The sequence below is a fragment of the Pongo pygmaeus genome, chromosome 12 (genome assembly GCF_028885625.2).
Source record: "Pongo pygmaeus isolate AG05252 chromosome 12, NHGRI_mPonPyg2-v2.0_pri, whole genome shotgun sequence".
NCBI classification, from domain to species: domain Eukaryota; kingdom Metazoa; phylum Chordata; class Mammalia; order Primates; family Hominidae; genus Pongo; species Pongo pygmaeus.
Window position 1 is genome coordinate 110,765,120 of NC_072385.2, and position 7,716 is coordinate 110,772,835.

The following is a 7,716-nucleotide window of genomic DNA, read 5'->3' on the forward strand; positions in this document are numbered from 1 at the left end:
TGTATAAGGTGTAAGGAAGGGATCCAGTTTCAGCTTTCTACATATGGCTAGCCAGTTTTCCCAGCACCATTTATTAAACGGGGAATCCTTTCCCCATTTCTTGTTTTTGTCAGGTTTGTCAAAGATCAGATGGTTGTAGATGTGTGGTATTATTTCTGAGGGCTCTGTTCTGTTCCATTGGTCTATATCTCTGTTTTGGTACCAGCACCATGCTGTTTTGGTTAGTGTAGCCTTGTAGTATAGTTTGAAGTCCGGTAGCATGAGGCCTCCAGCTTTGTTCTTTTGGCTTAGGATTGTCTTGGCGATGCGGGCTCTTTTTTGGTTCCATATGAACTTTAAAGTAGTTTTTTCCAATCTGTGAAGAAAGTCATTAGTAGCTCGATAGGGATGGCATTGAATCTATAAATTACCTTGGGCAGTATGGCCATTTTCATGATATTGATTCTTCCTATCCATGAACATGGAATGTTCTTCCATTTATTTGTGTCCTCTTTTATTTTGTTGAGCAGTGGTTTGTAGTTCTCCTTGAAGAGGTCCTTTGCATCCCTCGTAAGTTGGATTCCTAGGTATTTTATTCTCTTTGAAGCAAATGTGAATGGGAGTTCACTCATGATTTGGCTCTCTGTTTGTCTGTTATTGGTGTATAGGAATGCTTGTGATTTTTTCACATTGATTTTGTATCCTGAGACTTTGCTGAAATTGCTTATCAGCTTAAGGAGATTTTGGGCTGAGACAATGGGGTTTTCTAGATATACAATCATGTCATCTGCAAACAGGGACAATTTGACTTCCTCTTTTCCTAATTGAATACCCTTTATTTCTTTCTCCTGCCTGATTGCCCCAGCCAGAACTTCCAACACTATGTTGAATAGGAGTGGTAAGAGAGGGCATCCCATTCTTGTGCCAGTTTTCAAAGGGAATCCTAGTTTTTGCCCATTCAGTATGATATTGGCTGTGGGTTTGTCATAAATAACTCTTATTATTTTGAGAGACATCCCATCAATACCTAGTTTATTGAGAGTTTTTAGCATGAAGGGTTATTAAATTTTGTCCAAGGCCTTTTCTGCATCTATTGAGATAATCATGCGGTTTTTGTCTTTGGTTCTGTTGATACGATGGATTACATTTATTGATTTGTGTATGTTGAACCAGCCTTGCATCCCAGGGATGAAGCCAGCTTGATCATGGTGGATAAGCTTTTTGATGTGCTGCTGGATTTGGTTTGCCAGTATTTTATTGAGGATTTTTGCATCAATGTTCATCAGGGATATTGGTCTAAAATTCTCTTTTTTTGTTGTGTCTCTGCCAGGCTTTGGTATCAGGAAGATGCTGGCCTCATAAAATGGGTTAGGGAGGATTCCCTCTTTTTCTATTGATTGGAGTAGTTTCAGAAGGAATAGTACCAGCTCCTCTTTGTACCTCTGGTCGAATTCGGCTGTGAATCCATCTGGTCCTGGACTTTTTTTGGTTGGTAGGCTATTAATTATTGTCTCAATTTCAGAGCCTGTTATTGGTCTATTCAGGGATTCAACTTCTTCCTGGTTTAGTCTTGGGAGGGTGTACGTGTCCAGGAATTTATCCATTTCTTCTAGATTTTCTAGTTTATTTGCGTAGAGGAGTTTATTCTCTGATGGTAGTTCGTATTTCTGTGGGATTGGTGTTGATATCCCCTTTATCATTTTTTATTGTGTCTATTTGATTCTTCTCTCTTTTTTTCTTTATTAGTCTTGTGAGTGGTCTATCAATTTTGTTGATCTTTTAAAAAAAACAGCTCCTAGATTTGTTGATTTTTTGAAGGGTTTTTTGTGTCTCTATGTTCTTCAGTTCTGCTCTGATCTTAGTTATTTCTTGCCTTCTGCTAGCTTTTGAATGTGTTTGCTCTTGCTTCTCTAGTTCTTTTAATTGTGATGTTAGGGTGTCAATTTTAGATCTTTCCTGCTTTCTCTTGTGGGCATTTAGTGCTATAAATTTCCCTCTACACACTTCTTTAAATGTGTCCCAGAGATTCTAGTATGTTGTGTCTTTGTTCTCATTGGTTTCAAAGAACATCTTTATTTCTGCCTTCATTTCGTTATGTACCCAGCAGTCATTCAGGAGCAGGTTGTTCAGTTTCCATGTAGTTGAGTGGTTTTGAGTGAGTTTCTTAATCCTGAATTCTAGTTTGATTGCACTGTGGTCTGAGAGACAGTTTGTTATAATTTCTGTTCTTTTACATTTGCGGAGGAGTGCTTTACTTCCAACTATGTGGTCAATTTTGGAATAAGTGCGATGTGGTGCTGAGAAGAATGTATATTCTGTTGATTTGGCGTGGAGAGTTCTGTAGATGTCTATTAGGTCTGCTTGGTGCAGAGCTGAGTTTAATTCCTGGATATCCTTGTTAACTTTCTGTCTCATTGATCTGTCTAATGTTGACAGTGGGGTGTTAAAGTCTCCCATTATTATTGTGTGGGAGTCTAAGTCTCTTTCTAGGTCTCTAAGGAGTTGCTTTATGAATCTGGGTGCTTCTGTATTTGGTGCATATATATTTAGGACAGTTAGCTCTTCTTGTTGAATTGATCCATTTACCGTTATGTAATGGCCTTCCTTGTCTCTTTGGATCTTTGTTTGTTTAAAGTCTGTTTTATCAGAGACTAGGACTGCCACCCCTGCTTTTTTTTTCCATTTGCTTGGTAGATCTTCCTCTATCCCTTTATTTTGGGCCTATGTGTGTCTCTGCATGTGAGATGGGTCTCCTGAATACAGCACGCTGATGGATCTTGACTCTTTATCCAATTTGCCAGTCTGTGTCTTTTAATTGGAGCATTCAGCCCATTTACATTTAAGGTTAATATTGTTATGTGTGAATTTGATCCTGTCATTATGATGTTAGCTGGTTATTTTGCACGTTAGTTGATGCAGTTTCTTCCTAGCCTTGAAGGTCTTTACAATTTGGCATGTTTTTGCAGTGGCTGGTACCAGTTGTTCCTTTCCATGTTTACTGCTTCCTTCATGAGCTCTTGTAAGGCAGGCCTGGTGGTGACAAAATCTGTTAGCATTTGCTTGTCTGTAAAGGATTTTATTTCTCCTTTGCTTATGAAGCTCAGTTTTGCTGGATATGAAATTCTAGGTTGAAAATTCTTTTAAGAATGTTGACCCCCACTCTCTTCTGGCTTGTAGAGTTTCTGCCAAGAGATCTGCTGTTAGTCTGATGGGCTTCCCTTTGTGGGTAACCCGACGTTTCTCTCTGGCTGCCCTTAACATTTTTTCCTTCATTTCAACTTTGGTGAATCTGACAATTATGTGTGTTGGAGTTGCTCTTCTCGAGGAGTATCTTTGTGGCATTCTCTGTATTTCCTGAATTTGAATGTTGGCCTGACTCAGTAGGTTGGGGAAGTTCTCCTGGATAATATCCTGAAGAGTGTTTTCCAACTGGGTTCCATTCTCCCCATCACTTTCTGGTACACCAATCAGATGTAGATTTGATCTTTTCGCATAGTCCCATATTTCTTGGAGGCTTTGTTTGTTTCTTTTTACGCTTTTTTTCTCTAAACTTCTCTTCTCACTTCATTTCATTCATTTGATCTTCAGTCACTGATACTCTTTCTTCCACCTGATCGAATTGGCTACTGAAGCTTGTGCATGTGTCACGTAGTTCTCATGCCATGGTTTTCTGCTACATCAGGTCATTTAAGGTCTTCTCTATGCTTTTTATTCTAGTTAGCCATTCGTCTAATCTTTTTTCAAGGTTTTTAGCTTCTTTGCGATGGGTTTGAACATCCTCCTTTAGCTCAGAGAAGTTTTTATTTCCGATCTTCTGAAGCCTTCTTCTCTCAACTTGTCAAAGTCATTCTCTGTCCGGCTTTGTTCCATTGCTGGTGAGGAGCTGCATTCCTTTGGAGGAGAAGAGGCACTTTGATTTTTAGAATTTTCAGCTTTTCTGCTCTGGTTTCTCCCCATCTTTGTGGTTTTATGTACCGTTGGTCTTTGATGATGGTGATGTACAGATGGGGTTTTGGTGTGGATGTCTTTTCTGTTTGTTAGTTTTCCTTCTAACCGTCAGGACCCTCAGCTGCAGGTCTGTTGGAGTTTGCTGGAGGTCCACTCCAGACCCTGTTTGTCTGGGTATCACCAGCAGAGGCTGCAGAACAGCAAATATTGCAGAATGGCAAATGTTGCTGCCTGATCGTTCCTCTGGAAGCTTCGTCTCAGAAGGGCACCTGGCCGTTTGAGGTGTCAGTCGGCCCCTTCTGGGAGGTGTCTCCCAGTTAGGCTACTTGGGGGTCAGGGACCCATTTGAGGAGGCAATCTCTCCGTTCTCAGATCTCCAACTCCATGTTGGGAGAACCACTACTCTCTTCAAAGCTGTCAGACAGGGACGTTTAAGTCTGCAGAAGTTTCTGCTGCCTTTTGTTCAGCTATGCCCTGGCCCTAGAGGTGGAGTCTGCAAAAGCAGGCAGGCCTCCTTGAGCTGTGGTGGGCTACACTCAGTTCGAGCTTCTTGGACGCTTTGTTTACCTACTCAAGCCTCAGCAATGGTGGATGCCCCTCCCCCAGCCTCACTGCTGCCTTGCAGTTTGATCTCAGACTGCTGTGCTAGCAGTGAGTGAGGCTCCGTGGGCATGGGACCCTCTGAGCCAGGAGTGGGATATAATCTCCTGGTGTGCCGTTTGCTAAGACTGTTGGAAAAGTGCAGTATGAGGGTGGGAGTATGAGGGTACCCGATTTTCCAGGTACAATCTGTCATGGCCTGCCTTGGCTAGGAAAGGGAATTCCCTGACCCCTTGCACTTCCTGGGTGGGGTGATGCCCCACCCTGCTTTGGCTTATGCTCCCTGGGCTGCACCCACTGTCTGACCAGTCCCAGTGAGATGAACCCGGTACCTCAGTTGGAAATGCAGAAATCACCCATCTTCTGCATCACTCACACTGGGAGCTGTAGACTGGAGCTGTTCCTATTTGGCCATCTTGGAACCTCTTTCTTTATATTTTCTTAACAGTGCCTTTGAAAAGCAGAAGTTCTAAATTTTGATAAAGTCCCATTTATAAATTTTTTTCTTTCATGAATTCTTGTTTTGGCATCACATTTGAAGAATCTTTGCTTAATCTAGGTAAAAAGGGATTTCATCCTGTGCTTTAATTTTCTAGAGGTATTATAATTTTAGATTTTATGTTTATTCCTATGACCTATTTTTAGTAAATTTGTATATATGATGCAAACCATATAATTTCAGTTCACATAATTTATGGATTGAAATTCATTAATTAACTAATTGATGCATGCCTATGGATGCTTAATTTTTCCAATGTCATTTGTTGGAAATACCATCCTTTCTTCACTGAATTGCCTAACACTTTTGTAAAAAAATCAATCAAAAATTGATTTATTTTCAATTTTTTGGGTCTATTTCTGGATTCTATATTTTGTTCCATGTCTATTTGTCTATCTTGATGCCAGTACTAAATGTCTTGATTACTGTAACCTTGTAATAAATCTTGAAGCTTGGTAGTATGTCATTCAACTTTGTTCCTCTCTAACTTATTTTGGTATTCTGTGTCCTTTAAGTTTCCATATGAATTTTAGATCTTCACTTTAATGCTCTGCCAACTGAGCTATTTCAGTCAAATTTTAGAATCAACTTCTCAACTTAAAGCCTGCTGCAATTTTTGTTGGGATTGTGTTGAATGTATAGAACAGTTTGGAGAGAATTGACATCTTAGCAATATTGAGTCTTTCTACCCATGAAACAGAAACCCATGAACCTCCTTCATTTTTTGAGGTGCTCTTCAGTTTCTCTCAGCCATGTTTATGGTTTTCAGCTACACATGTCACATGTTTTATCAGACTTATCTCTAAGTGTTTCATAGTTTGAGTTGCTATTGGGTTGCTATTTACAATAGCATTGTAAATTATATCTTTTTTAAAATTTTAAGTCCTGAGTGCTTATTGCTAGGAAATAAAATATAATTGATTTTTAAAATATTGAGCTTGTGTCCTGGAATATATTAGTTCTAGTAGGTTTTTTTTCTGGTAGGGTCTATGGAATTTTCTACACAGCACATTATGTTATCTCCATCCAGTGAATATTTCATTTCAGGTAATTTTAGTTTTCAATTCTACAATTTCATTTGGTTCTTTTCTAAACAGTCTATTTCTCTGCTGGGATTTTCTGTTTTTATTTACTTGGCGAACATTTTTATTTATGTCCTTGAGCATAGTTGTAACAGTTATAACAGCTGATTTAAAATCCTTTTTTTCCCTAATGCCAACATCTGGGTTATCTCAGGGTCAGACTTCATTTTGCTGCTTTTAAGTATGTCTAGTAATTTCAGATTGTATCCAGGACATTCTAAATTATATGTTGTAGACACTCTGGCTTATTCTGTTATGGTCCTCAGAAAACTTGGTTTGTTTGTTTTTTAAAGCAGAAAGTTTAGCTTGTTGGACTAAAATTCTAAACTGGCTCCAATATTGCAGGCAGTGGCAAAATTCTCTTCTTTTACCCTCAGCTGGGTTTCTTCATGTCTGTCTCATACATGCACCGTTCAGGGGACGGCCAGATATTAGGACAGAATTTATGTGCAGAATATAGGGCTCCTGTGTTAGCCTGTTCTCTCACTGCTGTAAAGAAATACCTGAAACTGGGAAATTTATAAAGAAAAGAGGTTTAATTGGCTCACGGTTCTGCAGGCTGTACAAGAAGCATGGCTAAAGAAGTCTCAGGAAACTCACAATCATGGTGCAAGGCGAAGGAGAAGCAGGCTTCTCTTACATGGCTGAAACAGGAGGAAGAGAGAGAGGGTGAGGTGCTACATGCTTTTAAACAACCAGATCTCTGATAACTCATTCAGTATCATGAGAACAGCAAGGGGGAAGTCTGCCCCCCGATCCAATCACCTCCCACCAGCCCCCACCTCCAACCATTCGGGATTACATTTTGTCATGAGATTTGGGCAGGGACATAGACTCAAACCATATCAGCTCCCTATCCTTGGCTCATTTCTATTTGCATTAGCCCTCACCACCACCCCAAACCCCACCCTCTTGACCCTGCATCCAACTGCTGTGGGTACCCTGAACTGTATCCTCTGGTTCTTTAAGCCGTAGGACTGTGGAATGCCTTTCAAGTTTCAGCCGCACCACTTGCTGCCGAATGAAGCCTGCCTTCAGGTTAAAAACAATGTAAAAATGGGAAATAAATCAGATGAATCAGGTGCCATTCCCTTCTTCCAAGGTAAGTCCAGTCTCCCCTCAAGGCTTGTGTTCTGTGGCATGGATCATGGCTCACTGCAGCCTTGACTTCCCCATCTCAAGCCATCCTCCCATCTCAGCCTCCTGAGTAGCTGGCACTAAGGCATCAGCCACCACACATGGCTAATTTTTTTGTATTTTTTTGTAGAGATGGAGTTGCACCATGTTGCTCAGGCTGGTCGGAAGCTCCTGGGCTCAAGGGATCCGCCTACCTCAGCCTCCCAAAGTGCTGGGATTACAGGCCTGAGCCACTGTGTCTGGCCTTAAGTTCTTCTTATTTTTGATTGTTCTTCAGTACCTTCATGTAGTTATTTAAAAAAGTATTTCCCATGGTTTATAGTTTTATCTGCAGGAGAATTAGTCCAATAAGAGATACTTGATTGTCATACTTAAGCAGCAAACAATTTAGTTGCAGGGACAGGAGTCAAATATAGGCAGAAGCCAAAGAATGACTTCAGAAGCATAATATGAACAAAGGCATGATTCATT

The 7,716-nt window shown here is 40.4% G+C and overlaps 1 long non-coding RNA gene across 1 annotated transcript in view; it reads left to right on the forward strand.

Moving 5' to 3' along the window:
• The window catches only part of LOC129030306 (uncharacterized), a 180,332-nt gene that overhangs the window by 22,342 nt on the left and 150,274 nt on the right, over positions 1 to 7,716 (forward strand). The gene's annotated exons all lie outside the window — the stretch shown is intronic.